Source organism: Choloepus didactylus, chromosome 1, assembly GCF_015220235.1.
Source record: "Choloepus didactylus isolate mChoDid1 chromosome 1, mChoDid1.pri, whole genome shotgun sequence".
NCBI classification, from domain to species: domain Eukaryota; kingdom Metazoa; phylum Chordata; class Mammalia; order Pilosa; family Megalonychidae; genus Choloepus; species Choloepus didactylus.
Genome location: NC_051307.1, coordinates 154,912,799 through 154,932,575, shown reverse-complemented (window position 1 = coordinate 154,932,575; position 19,777 = coordinate 154,912,799). Strand labels below are relative to the sequence as shown.

The following is a 19,777-nucleotide window of genomic DNA, read 5'->3' as shown; positions in this document are numbered from 1 at the left end:
TACCAGTAGCCAGGACAGCGTTGCCACCGGGAAAGGGGTGAGAAGGGCAGGTTACTGCCTGCACATAGAGGTTTCAGGAGCAGCTTGGAGAATGGTGAAACCACATGGGTAGATGGAGGTAGGAGCTGGGAAGAAGTAAATTTAGTGCGGGAAACGCAGGTTTGAGGTGGAAAATTCTGAGCAGAAAACCAGGAAGTAGGTAGAAATATGGGTGAAACATCTCGGTTTAGAATGTAGATTTAGGAGTGGTGGAGCCGCGAGAGGCGGCTGCGCGGGTCTCGATCTCCCGAGGGTGCCTATAGGCCATCCTGGACAGAGTGGCAGCGAGTTCTAGAGCTGACACACAGGACCGGATGTGGTCGGCGCCGGAAGAAAGGCAGGGGGTAGTCTGCAGCGGGGCGGGGAGAAAATGGCGAGAACAGTGACAGTTTGGGTCCATGCAGCAGCCGGACCCCGGTCACCCGCTAGAATCAAACCCCAATCAGGCGACCCCATCCGGCCCCGGGAGCTAGGCGGCGCCGGCCCAGGCACACCGCCCCGAGACGCCCACATCGGGCCCAGGATCGGGGCCGAGTCTGTCCCCTGGCCTTGGCGCGCGTCCGCGCAGTCCCCGATCCCAAGTCCGGCTTTGTGGGGCGCGCAGAGTCCCAGTGCTTCAGTGGCCCCGGCCCTCGACTGCTCCGGGTGCCGGAGAGCGCGGCTTTCGCACGCCGGGAACTCTGCGGATTAGCCCGTCTCTAAGGGGACTACGTTTGGCCTCCCCGAGTCTCCTGTCCGCTACCCCTCCACGCCGATAGCCTCTACCCCGCCAGCCCGCATCGCCGCCTTCGGGGCGGAGCTCTAGGGTGCTGGGCTCGAGGCTGACCCAGCCCGGAACGCGGTGGAGCCGGCAGGGGGCGTTGCGGGACCCCGCGAGCCCGGCGCCCTCGTCTCCCCCCGCGCGGGCGGATCAGGCGGCGGGCGCCGAGCCGGGCGCGCAGCAGCGGAGCCGGGGCCGGGCGGGGGCCATAGGCGGTGAGTGCGGCTCGGGCCCGGACGAGGGCAGTCGCCGTTGGGACTGAGCGGCTTGGAGGTTCGGGGCGGAGGGGGGGGGGAGGGGCAGGGGGAGGCAGGGTCCGGGGTTGGGAGACGGAGGGAGATCCCCGGACGCGCCGAGGCCGGGGCAACGAGGCAGTGTCCCCAGTGGAGAGGGGTTGGGGGGACTGGTGCGGGCTTCCCAACATCGGGTCTGAAGCCGCGACTCAGCCCCCCTCCTTCATTCCCGTGCACTCCCCAAACCCCTGCCCTGTTGGCTCGCGCTCCTTCCCCAAGCCACTCCCCGCAAATCTTCTGCCCCATTCCGTACCCTCCCACTAGCCGCCGTCTTTGCTAGCTCCCGTGCACTCTAACCTTGCCGGCGAACCCACCCTCATCTCTCCAAGCCCCCGCCCCCCCATCCGTCCCCTGCCTCCTGCTTCTCCACCCCAGCTTCTGCTCCTCTCCCGCCTGGCCTAGCTCCACCCCTGTCCCGGTCCCTCCAACCCGCACCCGCTCGGCCCGCGCACTCCTGTGGGCAGAATCCAGCCCGAACTCGAGTCCCGAGTGTCCTCCTTCCCCTGCAATCCCGAACCCGTCGGTCTGCAGGTAAGAAGGCGGCGGTAACTTCTCCGCGGGCTTTCTCCGGGGTGGGGTTGGCTCCCCTTGGCAAGCTACCTGCTGCCGAGTGCCTCCCGGAGTCGCGGGGCGGGGCGCAGGGGCCGCTCGGTGCGCGGGTTTAACATTGCTGGATGCTCAGGTTAGGACCGCGTGGTTTAGCGCCCACGGGATTGCTTTTGCCCGTGACTTGTATATGTCAAGATCGTTTAAAGAAACCGGCTTTGTCACACAAAAATTGGGTGTGCTCAGAGCTGGTTGCTTTTTTTGCGGCTGCAGCGTTCTTTCAAGTTGTACCTGTGGTTAAGGTGCAGGAGGACGTGCGTTCAGCGGTAGCTAAGGGGTTCTGTGGGGAGTGAGGTTATCACTGCCTGGGTGGTCAGTGTCTGCGTGAGAAAGGAAGGATGCTTTGTAAGCATGCAACAAGTAAAATCAGGAGAGCTGTGGACTCAGATCAGGGTGCGAATGGGGAAGTGTGGGGTGAGGGCCTCGGGGAGCAGCTCCACAACTTGGGGACATTTGTTGCTATTTGCAGAAGGCCCACTCGTGAACCCTAGTGTGTTGCAGACAGTGTCTGAGCCGGCCCTTACAACGTGATGTGACTGTGGTCGGGTTTGGTAACAACTCCTTCTCAGAGGTGTTGGTGCCCAGTCGGGACATCTGTGGGAGGAGGATTTAAAGCAGATGGTTTGAAAAAGCCTCCCTTCCCTGGGGAGAGGTGGAGATGCACAGTGACAGCCTGAAAATCAGTGGATGATTCCATCCTCTCTCTTCTCTTGGCTTTCATTGACTTGACTTAAATTAATTGCCTATTTCTCTTAGAAAGAGAAGGGACATGTAGGGGATAGTTCTCTTTTTGGGATTGGCTCCTGGCCAGATCACCCTCAGAAAAGCATTGGAGTGGGGGTGGGGTTCTGGACACCAGGGACCGGGCAGGTCATTGGATATCTGGCCTTTGGAACATTTGGAAACTGTGTTGTCTGTAACCCTTTTTTCTATTTTTTTACTTGAATGGTAATTAGCTCATTTTTCTTTCACCATTGAATAGTGAATTAATAAGTAATTAGCCCAAGGTCACACGGGGGCTCAGTAGGGTTCCCTTGAGTGCCCACAAATTCCCATGAGCTGCTTCTTCTGAGCCCTTATCACACTGCTCTGTGATGACCCCACCTACTGCAGGGTGGGGTGGGAATCATCTCTGTGGCACCAGCCCCCAGACTGGTACCCCCTACGTGGTAAGTACTCAGTGTTTGTTGAGTAGAGAAATGAATCCCTCTCTTAAATCCAGTCTGTCTGAGTTCACAATTCATGTGTTTTTTTTTTTCCACTGTATTACACTGTTGTCAAAATATTATCCTTAAATTCAAGTAATTATATATGGGATCACTCTAGAGGCAAACTCATTTTTGTGTGTGATTGCTGACAGTGCAATATATGGGTCAAGCTCTGACAGGTGAGTCTGTATTCTTAGTGGAGACTCCAGAATTTCCATGAAGGAAATCAGTTGTTCTTATCCAAGAATTGGGTGGGGGTGAGGACAGGCCCCTGGAGAGCTAAGGCCATCAAGTGATGGATGAATCAACCAGCTTAACCAATGGGGTCATGAGCTGTAGCTCCAATCCCCTTCTGCGTCTCCCATCACTGCCCACTAACTGGGGAAGCTCTCAGGGGAACGGGGTACCACCTGCAGAGCCTCACTGACCCACTGCAGATCCCACCATCCTCATTCCAGGGGGTGCTGCCCATCTCAGATAGCTGCTTCCCACAGGGTGCTAGGAGTGCTCCATCTCTCTTGTTTCCTTGCAATATGGTTTGCAGTTCTGCTGGGGGAGAGGAAGGCTGGTGTTTTGGGATGGTGTTGCTGTCTATCAGGGGTGACTGTGACGCAATGGCAGATGGAGCAAAGTCCAGCTCTTTTGCCTCTGTTGAAGGCCATCCTTGGGGAGTACAACCAGAGGCTAAGAGAGTGGGAGCACCCTTGCCTGCCCCCCCATTTTATTGTGGTGATACATATATGACATAAAATTTGCCATTTTAACCATTTTTAAGTGTGTGCTTCACTACTTTTGTCAGCAATCTAGGAAGGGCTGGAATTCAGAGTTGGCTGTGTGAACCTGCAGTGCCCCCGCTGTTGCAGGCTTATCTTTCTTACCCAGACTGTCTCTTACCCAGAATTCCTGCAGCTGGTGCAAATCTGTTTTCCAGAAGAGGTTTAATTAATGCACTTTCACTTGTAAGTGAAAGAGAAAGGGAGGGTGAGAGAGAAAGAGATACTGCTCTCTGGAGAGGGGTAGCGGAAAGGATGGGGGAATATCTGAGGTCCCGGAAGTTCAGAGGCTCCAAGACCTGCCCTGTTCTTGGTTGGTGGACACTGGACATGCTTTCACATTCTGGTGTGGGGGCCACTGTTAAGGGCAAAGTCACTGAGATAGGAAAAATGGCTCCACAGCAATCAGAAATAAGGGTTGCTGGGCCCACCGTTCTGGTTTCTAGAAGGCCTTCAAAGCCAGCTGAGAGTTGGGCTTAGCAAGGTGGGGGAACACTGGATTGTTTTAAATTTTTGAATGAGGCTTCAGTCACTTTGGAAATGGTGGCTTGAAGGTCTGGGATCTGGCCTGGGGGAGCCATCTCACATCTGACGTGGTGAGGGGGAGAATGCAGGATGTGTCAAAGGAAGAAGCAGCTGGGAGAGTCCATGCACCTGCACTAAGAGCTGCCTCTGGTAGGATGGTAGGCCTTCTGACAGAAGCAGCCTCCTAGGGACTCTTCTTGAATCTGCTGCGGAGCCTCACAGGTGGGTTTAGCGTCTGCTGCTGCTGCTCAACCTGGAGGTACCACAAGGCATCCATGAGCAGGCACCTGCAAATCAGGATGAATTGCAGGGTCTGCTCGGAGGACAAAGGCAAGAGAGCCAGGGTAGTTTAACCAAGCCACTGATCCCCCAGAACCTTCAGCTTCCCTGACCCCTCTTGGGCTTGGTTGGGGGAGCTGATGGCTTTTGGAAAGGAAAAAACTCAGTCTTCAATGAAGGGAGGAAGAGACCCAGGAGCACAGATGAAATTAATGATTAAAAGGCGTCAATAAAAGAACTTGGAGGAGCATTATTGAATGGTTCCTGCAGCTGGGAGGCAGCCTTCATCAGGACCTCTTGGCTGGGTCGTCTATCTGTCCATCCATCCCTCCATCCCATCCATCCATCTCACTGCATGCCCGTGTGGAGCCACTTCTCTGCCAGGTACTCTGGGGTGAGGAGAGTTCAGGGACTTCAAACATCTTGCAGTAGCAAGTGTAGACCCTTGAAAATTCTGTTTGTATTTGCAGTTTCTTTTCCAACTTACACATTGGTATTTCTGTATTATGAGGCATCTGTCTGTCATTTGCTTGCTGCCCTTTGTGCCTGTGTATGACCCACTTCCTTAGGGAGAGGTCTAATCAATAGTGTAGAAACCGGAGCTTTAAAAAACAGACTGAGATGAAAATCACTGCACGGGTCTGATAACCCCTCTCCTTACCATCCTCTCCACTCCTGTTTGAGGTTCGAGTCATCATTTACATAAAATTTACAAGTAGTTTGAATACTATTTGTCCCACCCCTCAATTTCATGGAGACATGTGTCTTTCCACCCAATAAAACCACAGCTGGCTACATTCTTGCACCCAAAACCAACCTTCAGGGCTTCAGAGGCATAGAAATTATTGTTTTGAACTTTTTAATTATAAAATAAAATGAAACCCTTGCTTGCTAACTTTGTGATCTGTTAATATAGGAGAATCTGCAGTAAGGGTAAAAAATGTACTGGCTCATTAATTCTTTATGCTTCTAAAATGAAAGAGACAGTTGGATTATAGGTTGAGAAGTTAGAGCAGAAACTTTTGGAAACTCAAATAATAAGGTGGAGAGGGGCAGTCTTATATTTTAAGTTTTAAACATTTGTTACTAAAATGTGGGAAGATAAATATAAACTTTTACAGAAGTATAGACAAGTATAGAAATCTTGACAAGTCAAGATTAAGAATAAAAATTTTGATCCATCATTTTATTGAACTATATTAATTATTATGTTTGCAATTACGCTTATACAGTACTTTCCCATATAAATAGATGACCCTGATCTCAGTGGTCTTTCAGCAAATCCAGGGTCCACGTAGAGATGGGGAAATGGGACCTCAGGGTAGTTAAGGGCTTCCCACGATCCACAAGGCCACTGACAAAGCCTCAAATTCAAATCTCTTGGCAGAGAAATAACCGTTTAAACCTACTTAAATGCTATTTAAACAATGCTTGATAACCAAATGTCGTTATGTAGTTATGTGAACTTTGCATGTGGTCTCCTGTAGGAATTGTTTTTCTTTAAAATGTTATTCAGGTCAAACAAACAAACATACCATATGTTCAGTACCATCAGAAACCTAGAATTTCTCAGGGTCTGTGGACCCGTGAGGTCTCTGTTGATGACTTCCAAACATTAGAGTCCTGAGTTCGGGTGTGTATTCAGCACAGTGCCTGGTTAAGCGTGTAGAACTGAAGCCAGCCTGGCTGTGAATCTCTGATCTACCATCACTTGCTTGTGCCCTTGGGCAAGTTACTCAACCCTTTGTGCCTCAGTTTCCTCATTTGTAAAATAGATGATAATAATGATTACCTCATAGGATTGTCATGAGGCTGAAGTGAGAGAATACATGGCAAAGGCTTAGAACAGTGCCTAGCACATGGTACATGCTTAAAAATCATTAGTTGTTATTGCTGTTCATTCGTTCTTTAAAAATACGTTTTAGGTGCCAACTGACTGTGCTGAGACGATGGGTAGAGGATAATGGATAAAACACACATGTTTTCTGTCTTCATGGAATTTACTTTAAGTTCACAGCCAAGGACATGAATGGCAGTGTAGACATATTTCCCAGGCACTCCCCTGGCTCTTGGCCACCTGTTATGCTTATGAGAGGCTGGGGTGTGGCCTGGAAGGGGCTGAGCTTGGAGGAGGGTGTGTGATGATATTCAGCAGGTATACACTGGTATGGCATGACTTTCTGGCTGTTTAAGACAGACTCTCGTTTGGATTGGTCTTTGTCTTTCACAAGCTGGTTGTTAATGTTTTAACTATCACCTTTGACTGTAGGTTGTTAGTGGGAAGTGTGACAAGAGACCATAGACTCAATATTTACTCACCTGGCTTGCAGCTGTATTCTTGGTCCCGGTTGACAGAATGCTGTCCTGGCCACATTTTCAGACTGCCTCTTCAACAGCCCCGGGAGCCCTCAGTTCATCAAAGACCCAGTTCTCTGGGCAAGGAATGGCACAGCAGCTCCCGAGGGCATGTAAGGGACTAGCCAACAGCAGGGAGCCAGACCGCCCTGAGTTTCCTGTGGCCACAATAGTCAGAACCTTCTTGACCTGAAGACCTCGGGGAAACTGTGGTGATAGGCTTGGGTTTAAAAACTGGTCCTGGAAAGGGAGGTCTTGTGCTCAGACCTTGCCCTGCTTGCTCCGTGTGTTCTACAGAGAGGCTCCAGCGTGGCACCCTGAGTGGCTAGCACCCACCATTTGGGAGCTGGCGTGGAGCCCCTAACCATGGGCTGTGGGCTAGAGTAACCTGTGATTACCGCCTCAGGAACTTGCGTGGATAGCTTCCTTATTGGAGCAGCTGCACATGGGATACTTCAGACCAATACACCGGCAGTCAGACTGGAAACCAGACAACTGATTCTCTTAATGGGGAGACTGCTTGTTTTAATTCATTTTGAGGCTACTAGAATTTGAAGTGAATGAGATTTTGTCTGTTTTTGCTTAATACTTGCCCATATTTGGAAAATAAAGACATGGCAAATTATGCCTTTCCTTTTTAAAAATCATTTGCTTATATGTTGGGAAAATGGACTTAAAAGAGGGAAGATCTTTTTTCTATTGTATAAATGGTTCCCAGGTGCTGTTCCTTCTCTTGGTTGTCCCTTGGTTTCCCAGCCTGGGCCCTCTCTCGTCGCCACATTGTCTGTCTCTCTCCATCACAGTTCCTAATGGAAATGCAGACTTGAAAAATCAAAGCGTGGACATTTATGGTCGAAGGTCATGGCATGGATGGTTGCTGTTTTGGCTCTGTCTTCAAGATGAAAAATTACCGTGTTCTTTGAGAAAGAGTATATTTCAGGAGATGGCTAACGTCAGCAGGCAGGAAAATCTAAGCATGTCTTGTCATCCTCAGTGCACATAATTTCCAGCATTTCTAAGTTAGCAACATAAGATATTTCATTTTCTCCTCTTGTGCATCCTGCTTTAATGACTGCTGATTATCTTGAAGCAGCTGCATTAATTGATGGTGTTTAGCAACTCTACTTACAGTAAGTAATTGCACTCGGCTTGGCTGAGAATAATGCATGCTTTTTATTTGCTTTTTCACTTGAGAAGTGTTGCCTTTCTGCCAAATGCCAGAAAGAGAATTGGGATCTCCGTCCCTCAGTCCCTGCTCAACACCCAATGTGCACACTCCCCTGGGACCTCATATGTCATCACGGCATCCATCCCACTGCATTCTGGTTGTCAGCTCATGGGCCTGTCTCCGCAGCTTATCTGGGAGCCCCTGGAGGGCAGGGACCATGCCCAGCTCATCTCTGAGTCTTCAGCCCTTACCCCAAAGTCTGCTGGCACGAAATAGGCCTCAGTCCAAGTGGGGTGAAGGAATAAATGAGTGGTTGCCAAGTTTATCAGTTATGATTGTGTTTGTCTGCAGGTAAAAGAAAGCCCTACCTCAGTGGTTTAGGCAAATAGGGATTTATGTCTCCCCCATAACAGTATGTCTGGTATCTGCTGGCCCTGGTTTTAGCAGCTGATGTCTGCTTGACTGACACTTTTGTTATTCTCTTGGCCTTTCCTTCATGACTACAAAATGGCTGCTGTGGGAAGGAAGAGATACCAGCTCCATCGGCACCTTTTCTCAGGACAGCAGGCATTTACCCCAAACACCCAGAACTGGTCACCCCCAGTTGAAAGGGCAATGTAAGTAGTTAGCAGGGCACGTTGCTGCCTGTAACAGGATAGAATTGAGGCTGAAACAAACAAACCATGTGTGTTTAATGGCTCATATATGATGGACATTTAATTTCTGCTCACCCAAAGTTCAAAGTGGCTGTTCCTGATTGGTGGGGGACTCTCCTCCAAGAGCTGCTTCAGGCACCCAGGCTCTTTAGGTTGCCAGGCTCACTTGCTTCAAGCAGTGGAAGACAAAGGAACATGGAGGATGGTGTGTGGGAGGATCTTATGGACCAGTCTTGGAGGTGAAGAATCACTTCTTCTGGCATTCCCTTGCCAGAGCTCAGGCACACGGACACATCTCCTGCAAGGGAGGCTGGGAAGTGTGGTCCAGCGCGTGCCTAGGAGGAAGAGGAGGCTGGCTGCATGATTAGCTAGCAGTCTCTTCCACAGCGCCCCCACCCACCACCCGCAAATCAGGATTCTCCTAGCAAGGAAGAAGGAATGGATATTGAGGGGGCAACTGGGGGTTTCTGCCTTAGAAGGAAATACAGGGCTAAGAAGGCTCCAGCCAAAAGTAGTCTCTATTCCCAAGATATCATCTGTCCTAAATCTCTGCCTCTATTCCTACCTTTGGGAACTGGATCCCATAACTCAGCAGGACAGTGGAAGATCCCCATTTTCCTTCTTTCTTGTCCTAGAGCACGTTCTTAGCAGCTTTGTAGGTCCTAGGTGATTCACCTCAGCAATTGAAGGTCCCTTCAGATGAAATAGCCTTCAGCCCCTCAAGGCCCTACAGTGCCCAAGAGCTCCTTGCCCATGAGCCTTTCAGGTGGCCCCACTGACCCAGCCTTCCAAAGCTTCCTTCATCTTCCTCCTCCTCTCCAGCTCCTACTCCAACCCACAGCTGGAGGGGAGGAGAGGACACAGCAAAGAGTGACCTTGCTTCCCATGCAAATCCAGGGAGAAGTGTTTTCCCACCACTTCCTGCTAAACTTTTTCTCATTCCAATTTATTAATCTATTGGGCTTTGGTGCTTGTTCAGTTTGTTGTGGGTTTCTGTGACAGGTGCTTCTCCCCCCTCCCCTTTCCTTTCCTTCCCACACACAACTGCAGAGCACCTGCTGCTCACTTGGCTCTGGGGGAGGCAGGCAAAGAAGCCAACATGAAATTGTAATACTGATTGATGAATATTGGGGGAGGGGTAGGCCTTGGGGCTGTGGTTGCTCAATATTGGGGGATCTCACCCAGCTTTGGGATCAGGGAAAGTTTCCAGGAGGAGGTGGCTTTTGAACTGAGTTTAAGGATGAGTAAAAGTTAACCAGGTCAAGAAGGGCATCCCGGCCAAAGCAGTGAAATGGGCACAGATACTGAGTTAGGAGAAGGGGTTTGTGGGCCTGGGGCAACAGCATATAGTCCAGTGTGCTGGAGTTGGGGTGGGACAGTATGATCCCTCACTCTTTCAGCATGGCTGTGGGGTTACAGCCCTGGGGTTACTACAGTGAACAAGGCAGATAAGCCCCCACCCACCCCGTCCTAAAGTAGCTCAGCTGTGGAGACCATGAGGCTACAGAGGAGGTGGGGCCAGAATCTGAGGAGGGCTCGGCTGCTATGCCAAACTCTGCTGGTCGTAGCTGGGCACCATCAACTTGTGCCGTCACCTCTCATGCCCCATCCTTCTGTCTCCAATTCCCATCTGATCCTTTTCCCGGGCATTGCTCAGTCTATAAAAATAGAGACTGGCACTAGAACACCAACATGTCATTGGTGAGGAAAGCTGAAACTGTCATTACATATCCACATACATGCCAGCTAGATTTTTGATGGAGCACTTTCTTAGAGCTCTCAGGATGAGGTTCTGTTCTGTTGGCTTACAGTGTTCTTTCTTGGACTCACACCAATACTTCTAGCCACTCAGCTCAGAATACATCCTGGTTATGCCGATTACCCACCCCTGTCATCAAAGTGCTCGGGGTGGGGCACATTGAACAGAACATTTAATGCTGAAATGCACTGTGAGGATGCACCGTGCCCCGGGAGGTCAGGGTGGGGGCCTTGACTTCAGAGACCATGGTGCCTCCGTGAGGCCTTTAGATGCTGTGTGCAATCTCAAACCAGGGGCCCAGGACCCACTTATGGTGGCAGACCAGGAGAGTGCACTGCCTGCACCCTGAGCTTTGTACTCCCTCTGCCTGAGGAAATGAGGGCTGAGCCCAGAGTCCAGCAGAGCTGTCGGCTGCCTTCATTGTGATGAATGGCCCAAGGCTGGTTTCCTTCATTCTCCCTCTGAGCCCTCTTTAGGACAGCAGGTGGAATTGACTGTACTGGGGAGGCCATGTGGAGAGAGGAACAGACCTTTGCTTGCAACCAGCACTTTGCTTCCAGGTAGGGGAGTCCAAATCCTCACTGAATCTGAAGCTCTGATAGTCTGCCAGGGTTTATCAAGTACCTTCTTTGTGCAATGTGCTGTAGGGAATACACATAATAAATGAGGAGGTGCACAATGTTACTATAGTTTTATTCATTATTACCCCAACTGCTTTCCATGAAATAGCTAATCCCCTCAACAACCCCAAGAGGTAAGAAATGTTACATCCCATTAGAATGTAATCTCCATAAGGGCAGGAAGTTTTTACTGATTTGGTAACAACTAATCCCCAGCTCTTAGAACAGTACATGGCATACAGTAGAGCTCAGTAAGTATCTATTGAATGAATGAATGAATCATCTTTTATAGGTGAGGAAAGTAGCTCACACAGCTGGTAAGTGGAGGAGTAAGAGCCCTGGACCTCAGTCCTGGGAAGGCACCATGAGCTCCGTTGCCCTGGAATGTGGGCTATGTGTAGGATAGCACTAGTGAAGGGTCCCAGCTTGCCTGGCCTGATGGTTTACCCAAACATAGCACAGCCTTGGCAGAACCTATCAGTTGTCTGACAATGAGCTATAATGGCTTAGAAGATTGGAGGGGTCTCCTTCTTCCTGGTGTCTCACTATAAGTCAGAGGTGGGATGAATATACCAGAGCATATCCATCAGCTGCTCGCAAGTGACATTTCTATAGTACCACCTTCATCCTGCCCTGCCTCTTCTCAGATACCTTTGGCGACTCCCTACTCTTACAGGAACCAAGTCTGGCCCCAGCCTCCCTCTATTCTGTTCACTGATGAATTGCTGCATAAGGCCTGTCATCAGTCAACACCTCTGAGCCATGGCTGTGTGCAGGGAGGTGGTCTCCGTGCCCCTGCCTCTGTACTGCTGCACACATCGTTTATCCTCCTTGAAATATCTGCCCCCATCAGGCATACCTACGGAGGTCCTCCCTGACCTTCAAGTTTTATAATTTTTGCCCTTTCTGAACACCCCAGTACCAAGGATTCTCCCATTCTCAGAGTCCCTGCAGCCAACTGTAGAGTGCATTTTCTAATGGTGTTCCTGAAGGTGTGTCAGTGTGAAGTGGGGCATGGCGCCCCTCCTAGCAAACCCAAACAGCTCTGCTTCTAGCTATCTTATACATCAGACTCCTTGTTGCATTGAGTTCTGATACTGTTTCGGAACTCCTGGTCAGCCATGCTGATTATACTTTATCATGGAGTGAAATCTTTTCTGATTCTAAAAGTGTGAAATCTTTTCTGATTTTAAAAGGAATACAGTGTGTTTTAGAAATTTTAGAAAATGCATCAAAGTATAAATGAGAAAGTAAGTCTTCCAAGATTCCACTACCTTTTAGAGTTATAAGCCAATTGTCCTTCTTGTTTGTTTTAAAGAAAATAAAGATTACTTGAAGTCCTAGCTATGACCACTTATAAGATTTAGGGTATATTTTCTTTCCAATGTTTTCCCTTTTTTGCTAATTTTATTCATTAAAAAATATCAGTAGGTGCAAATTTCTAAAGAGTATACAGTAATAAGTCCCACCCCACCCCAGTCCCAAACTGCTCAGCCCAGTCTTCAGAACAGATCTTCTCCATAATTGAGATCAAACAGTACATGCTGTATGGTAGCTTGCTTTCTTGATTTAATGATATAACATTTTTCTGTGTCATTACTAATGTTTCTTGATTTGTATACAACACATTCTAAAAACAAAGTATTAATGAAATATTTGAAGACATATCGAAAAGTCCTTCTCTCACCACCCAGGAGACAACCACTATTAATTTTGGGGCTGTCTCCTTCTGTATCTTTTTCTGTAAGTTTACATGTGTTCTGAAAGTTTACATATGTATTTTGAGATATGCAATGTATGTTTTACCTAAATGAGATTATACTGTATTTATTATGCCACTAATTGCTCTCTCCCCTTTATTTTCAACTTGAAAGTATTTCTCAGAGGTTTGTGCATGTCCACACACTGCTAAGTTCATGTTTTCTACTTCTCTCTTTTTTTTTTTTTTCATTTTAAACTTTTTATTTGGAAATACTCTCAAACTTACAGGGAAGTTACAAAAATAATACAAACCCCACGTAGAGAACTCCAACATACACCTATCCCCTGAGATACCCGGATCCACCAATTTTAACATTTTGCCACATTTGCTGTATCATTCTATCTACTCACTTATCTAGCCATCTGTCTATTTATTTATAAATCCATTTTTTAAATACCTGAGTATAGGTTGTATATATCATGTTCCTTGAACACTGAATACTGCTATGTACATTTCTTAAAAACAAAGATATTCACTTGTGTAACCACATTAAGTGCAGTTACCAAGTTCAAGAAATTTAACATTGATAGAAACTTACAGTCTATATTCCAGTTTTTTGTTAAGTCCCAATAATGTCCTTTTGGGCCTTTTTCCTCCCTTATTAGATCCTATTCAGAATCACGTGTTACATCTAATTGTCATGGTCTCTTTAGTTGCTCTTTCTTTTAGTTTTTTTTTATTGTGGGAACATATAAACAACATAAACTCTCCCATCTCAACACCTCCTAAGCATACTAGTCAGTGGGATTAATCACATGCACTATGTTGCAGGACCCTTGCTACCTTCTTACTAAAACTTTCCCATCTCGCCAAACAGAAACCCTATACCAGTTTTACATTAACTCCCCATTGCCCCTGACCTCCACCACTGGCATCCAGTACTCTAAATTCTGCCTCTATGAGTTTGCACATTCTCTGTTATTTTCTTTGTAGTTGCCATGGAACTTAAATTTAACGTTCTAAATCTATACCAATCTCATTGGCTTTGATACCAACTTAACTTCATTAGTATACACAATTATATGTTTATACATTATGAGTATAAAACCACTGAGTTATCATTATATTTAATGTGTTTGTCTTTTAGGTCCTGTAGGAAGTAAAAAGTGGAGTAACAAACCAAAAATACATTTGTACTGGCATTTATATTTACCCCTGTCATTACCCTTACTAGAGATCTTTATTTCATCATGTGGCTTCAATCTATTGTCTAGTATCCTTTCCTTTCAACCTGATGAACTCTCTAGCATCTCTTGTAGGGCTGATCTAGTGGTGACAAACTATCTCAGGGTTTGATTATCTAGGAATGTCTTAATCTCTCTCTCATTTTTGAAAGACAGTTTTGCCAGATTAGAGTTCTTGGTTGGCAGTTTTTTGCTTTCAGCACTTGAAATATGTCATCCCACTGCATTCTCACCTCCATAGTTTCTGGTGAGAAATTGGCAATTAATCTGATTGAGGCTCCCTTGTACATGACATGTTGCTTCTCTCTTGTGGCTTTCAGAATTCTCTATCACTGGCATTCAACAGTTTGATTATAATATGCCAAAGAATGGGTCTATTTGGGTTTATCCTCTTTGAAATTCATTGACCATCTTGGATATGCATATTCATGTCTTTTGTTAAATTTGGGAAGTTTTCAGCCATTATTTCTTTAAATATTCTCTCTGCCCCCTTCTCTCTTTCCCCTTCTGGGCCTTCCACAATGCATATATTGGTATGCCTGATAGTGTACCACAGGTTCCTCAGCTCTGTTCACTTTTCTTTAGTGCTTATCCACACTATTCTTTCTTCCTTCTGCTCCTGAGACTGAATGATTTCAATTGTCTTATCTTCTGCAAGCTCCAATCTGCTGTTGGACTCCTCTAGGGAAATTTTAATTTCTGTTACTGCTGTAACTGAGAATTAACAAATATAACTACAGCTTACTGAACATTACTTAGATGTTTATTGACTTCTAATATACTGTAATGTAGCCAAAAGGCAAATGCTTGTAACTGTTACAACTAACTGAACTGTAGCCCAGATGCCTTGATGCTTGGCTTTGTAACTGTAACTGAACAGCCTTATAATAATCTAGTGACCTTGTACTTATGTTGTTTTGTAACTTAAAAGTCCCCATGATTCCGTTTACAGCCCCCTTAATGTTCATTAATGAAGAAAACTGAGCCAACCCATCCCAATTCCTACCTTATCATGCTAGTACTAGCCAAAGTTGGCCTGCCTGACATGCACAGTAGCACAAAACCTGAACCTACGGTAAGTGGTAACCTATACCTCATTGTAATACTAAAAATCCTGCCCACAATCATATTAAGGTGCCATTTTCCTTACATACATCCTATGGCCAAGTATGTAAGCTGTCTGAACATGTTCCATAATTAGACTGTCTAACCTTGTCATCTCAAACCACTGTGCTTGTTATCATAAGCTCACCTCTGCCAATATGCTATAAAATTCTCAGAAGCTCTCCAGTTCAGGGAGACAGATCTGAGGTCTGCAAGTCTCCTGTTCTCCTTGCATCACACTTTGCAATAAAAACTTTCTCTCTTTGAAACGCCGGTGTCATAGATTGGCTGTTAAATGCATCAGGCAGCGAGACTGGCCTGGCAACACCGTGGTCTTTTACTCTATTTGGCTCCTTTTCACAATTTCCGTATCAATTGATATTCTCTTTATGTTCATCTCTTGTTTTCTCTACTTCCTTTAGTTATTTTTCCATGTTTTCCTTTAGCTCTTTTAGCATAGTTAGGATCATTTTTTAAAACTCTTCATCTGGAATATCCTAGGTCTGGTCCATCCTCCTCCTTGATGGTTTCTAATGCTTTAATTTTCTCCTTTGCCTGTCACATCATTTTTGTGTCTTTGTATGTTTTGTAATCCTTTATTGAAACCTGGGCATTTTGATATTTTAATGATTTGTTGTTGCTGGAATTTAGGCTCAAAGGCTTCTGTTTTTAAGCTTATATTCAGCTAGTGTTATGACAGAACCTTCCTTAAATGCCAGGAGCTCACCAAAAAAAAAAAAAAAAAAAAAAAGGAAAAGAAGAAGGGGAGGGAAAAAAAGAAAACACCTTTCCCAGAGTTCCCAGGAACTCTGACCAGTGAGAGTGCTCATGGGGGCCTCCCTGGTTCTTCTGCGCATGCGTCTTGTCTTGTGCACGCATGCGTGGCCCTAGGAATTCCTCCATTTACACAGTTCTGAATGCCCCCTCTTCCTAGGGATCAGTTTTCATGTGGTCCTGGGCACTGCACTGCACATTCCTACACCCAGCAGTCCCTTGCCTCTGCCAGTCACTTGGCTGCTGCCCATAGCGTTCTGTAGGTGAGCTCTCTCATCCACTTTCTACACACAGGGCAAGTTCTGGGACAGCGAGCCCCTCAGGCCACCACCAGACAGACTGGGCCCGACATTCACGTTCTCAGTGTGTGCTCGAGGTTTACTCTGCTACCTCCAGAACCGAGCCCAGGAATGCACTCTGGGAGCATGGGCTGGCACCGTGCTGAGCCAATGAAGGGTGAGAGAGGGCCAGCCAGGGCTTCAAGAGATCTACCGCTTTTGAGTAGCCTTTTTCTTGATTTGGCACTCATCCTGTTACTGTAGTCCTTTAACTGTTCTCTGAAGCTTTGAGAAAGATACTTCTGCCAGTTCTTGCTGGTTGTTCAAAGCTTCTGTGGGAGGACAGAACCCTGGAGTATCTCTCTTGTCCATCTTGACTGGGCAGGATCTCCGCCTCTTCTTTTTCAAGGCTGAATCATGGCCCATTGCATAGACAAATGTAATTTTCCAACCATTTTTCTATGGGTGGGCATTTGGGTTGCTTTCAAATTTTTATAATTACTCCTAATACTACTTTGTACATGAGTGAACATTTTTCTAGACTATATTCCCAGAATAAGAATTCTTGGGGCAAAGGGTGTATATGTTTATTGTTTCAGTGGTGACCACCAGTCGTGCCTCACAAATTCTGTTCCAGTTAACCCTTTCACCAACAGTGTATGAAAGAATTTATCCCCCTAAACATTAACACTCACTGGAGATGAATAATCTTTTTAAATTTTTTCCAGTTTGAAGCTTGGCAAATGGCATCTCATTTTTAAATTTGCATTTCTCTCCATCCTACTTTTCCAAGCATATACATACATTCATTTTTAAAATGCAGATCCATACAGTGTATGGTTCTGTAGCCTTTTTTCCCTTTCACATTAGGTCAGGGGTGTTTTCCCTAGCCATTGCATTTTCTTCAAAAGCTCAATTGTTCTGGGTTGCTGTCCTGAATTATTTCCAATCACTTCACATGATCTTTATCTCAGTTTATTTACGTCCTTAATCTCCAAAGGCCCTGGGAATGATGAGTAATAGAAAAGAAAGGAGAGCAGAGTCCTCAGGCCGAGAGTTGACACAGGGACTATCCAGTGAACAAGAACCAAATTAAAATCTGAATTAGGTGTTTGCTCAGGGGCTTATCTGTTGGGTATTTGGCAAGGAGTTGCCCAAAATATTACCATGAGCTCATGTCATATATGGGCATTGTATTGTATACAACATCAGTTGCATATGTATGTGTAATATACGTCAAATGTTCAGAGACTTGACCTGTTTCATATGCCCCACCATGGAAAGTGCATGGCTTTGTTTGTTGTTTGGTTGAAGTTTCAGAGCATTTAATATCTGCGGAAATGTCTAGGAGGCAGTGTGGTGTAACAGAAATGGCACTGAACTGGCAGGTTGCAAGAGCTGGCTTTAGCTCTTCCCTGGCTGACTGTGTAAACCTGGGAAGACACTCAGCCTCTTGGGTTTCCTGGGGTCTGTGTGGTGAGGATGACCAGAGTGTGAGGGGTCAGGAAAGCCTGGTGGAGGGGTTAGGTTAGCAGCGGGGGGCCGATTCCCAGGGAGAACTCTCTAAGAGTGAGCACCTTCTAATGATGGGGTGGGCTGTATGCTGCCAGTTTTCAGAAGTGTTCTGGCAGGCAGTCAGCCAGCCCTGTGCCAGGCTGTGTCCAGCACTGGAGGCACACTTGTGAATAGACAGGCTCCATCCCTACTGTCATGTGGCTTATCGAATATTGCTAAAGTAACAGCCAGCCGGGAATTTCAACACTGATAAATGATATATTTAAGAGTATTCCTGAGAAATGTCCTGAAGGAGAACTACAGGGTGACTTGATGGTGTCAGAGAGGATGCTGATCCAATCAGGGGAGTTCATAGACAGCTTCCCTGAGAAAGTGCCTATTGAGCTGAGATCAGAGGGATCATCAGGAGTCAGCAAGTTGGGGTCGGTGGTGCTCGTTGGGGGAGGGCAGAGAGGGCGAATTGCTGGTGGCTGTAGCTAGCCTCTTCTCTTTTCATTCATCTCTTTGTTCATTCATTCATTCATTTGTTCAACACAAGTTGATTGGGTGCCTGCTCTGGGTCAGATACTATTCTTGGCACTGGGGATACCCAGTAGTGAGCAAGACTGATAGGTTCCAAGCCTCATGGACTTCACTATTGCTTTATAACAAATCATCCCCAAACTTGGTGGCTTAAAACAACCATCATTTTACCATTGTCTGTCATGGTCTGGAGGTTGAAAGAGCTCAGCTGGGAGTTTCTCACTCAAGTCTCTCACATGGTTAAGTCAGGCAGTGGCTGGCCTGGCATCATCCAAAGGCTCCCTCACTCACATATCTGGTGCCTGGGCTGCAGACTAGAACAGAGGGGCTTATGGGCACCTCTGCCTCCTTGTTGCTTCTTACTTGGTTTCTCCCACATGGTGGCTTCAGGGTAGCCTGACTTCTTGCATGGAGGCTCTGGGCTCCAAAGCAGGTGTCCCAAGAGAGAGTGACCCAGGTGGAATCTGTGTGTAGACTTTTCTGACCTGACCTCACAGGCCATGCAGTGTCACTTCCATTTCATTCCATTCATCAAGGTGGTCCCCAGAGGCCTGCTCAGGGGACCTGGAACCTACTCTTGGTGGGAGATACAACAGAATTTGTGGATGCGCTTTAAAACTACTGCCCTCTTGCCCTATGCTCTCCTGAGCACTTCATCCTTGACTTCAGAGTTACCTACTCACCTCAGCTCACCAGAGTCCTCCTGAGAAGACAGTCTCATGGTCTTATGGGGTTGATCCAGCATGCGCCTTGGGATCTCTCTTCCCTCCCCTGCCCAAAGTAGCTCCAGAGAGGCACAGTCTTCTTTCTCTCAGGTTATTTCTTGAGGTGGGTTGGTGCCCCTGGTGGGCTGGCATCCCAGGCACCTGCCCAGCTGGGTTGTGCAGAGGGATGAGCATGGACCCAGATTCCAAGTCCCTCCAAAGAAGAGCTCTTCTGTGGGCTGATAGATGGCCAGGTGGCTGGGGGACCATAGTGTGAGGGCTTGCAACTGGACTGGCAGGTGGGGCCTTATAGGCCATGGGCAGGTTTGGTCTCCATCCCAAGAGTCACCTGCCAGGAATATTATAGAGGATGGTCCTTCTTGGAGGAGTAAGATTTTACATTATGTATTTTTTTTAATAAGTACAAGTATGCTTTACTTTTTTTTTTTTTTTAAGAAATACAGAATGATCTTTAATAAGAGCAAATACACTTTCATTATATTTTAAAATTAAAACTTAAAATTAAACTATAAAATTACTTAAAATTAGACTATTAGAATGATTTTAATTTTTCTTACAAAAGAACGCTTTGTGAGATATTGCTAGCTTAAGGAGAGGAAGCATAGATTGATATCCTGATTGAATCAGTCATAACAAGATCAGTGAGATGGAAGTCTGTGGTTAATTATCACAAGGTTCATGAGCAGAGTCAACCTTCCGTAACCAACAGAGTTCACCACCATAACTTAACTATCACAGTCTATGACAACACAGTCTAACCACCGTGATTTCCTGTAATATACACAATAGCGCCCAAGTAATAACTCAACAGACCTTGGAAGATGACTATTAATACAAATGTCTAAATATTACAGGGTAGCTCTTTGCCCTTT

The 19,777-nt window shown here is 46.7% G+C and overlaps 1 protein-coding gene across 6 annotated transcripts in view; it reads left to right on the top strand.

Annotated features, from left to right (window-relative positions):
• Positions 1-409: 409 nt before the first annotated feature.
• Positions 410-19,777, top strand: part of PXYLP1 (2-phosphoxylose phosphatase 1) — a 75,795-nt gene continuing 56,427 nt past the window's right edge. For 3 of the 6 annotated variants that reach the window (XM_037843791.1, XM_037843826.1, XM_037843800.1), the window contains exon 1: positions 1,152-1,623. The gene's annotated coding sequence lies outside the window, so the exon portion shown is untranslated. The other 3 variants (XM_037843817.1, XM_037843810.1, XM_037843833.1) reach the window with 3 other exon arrangements.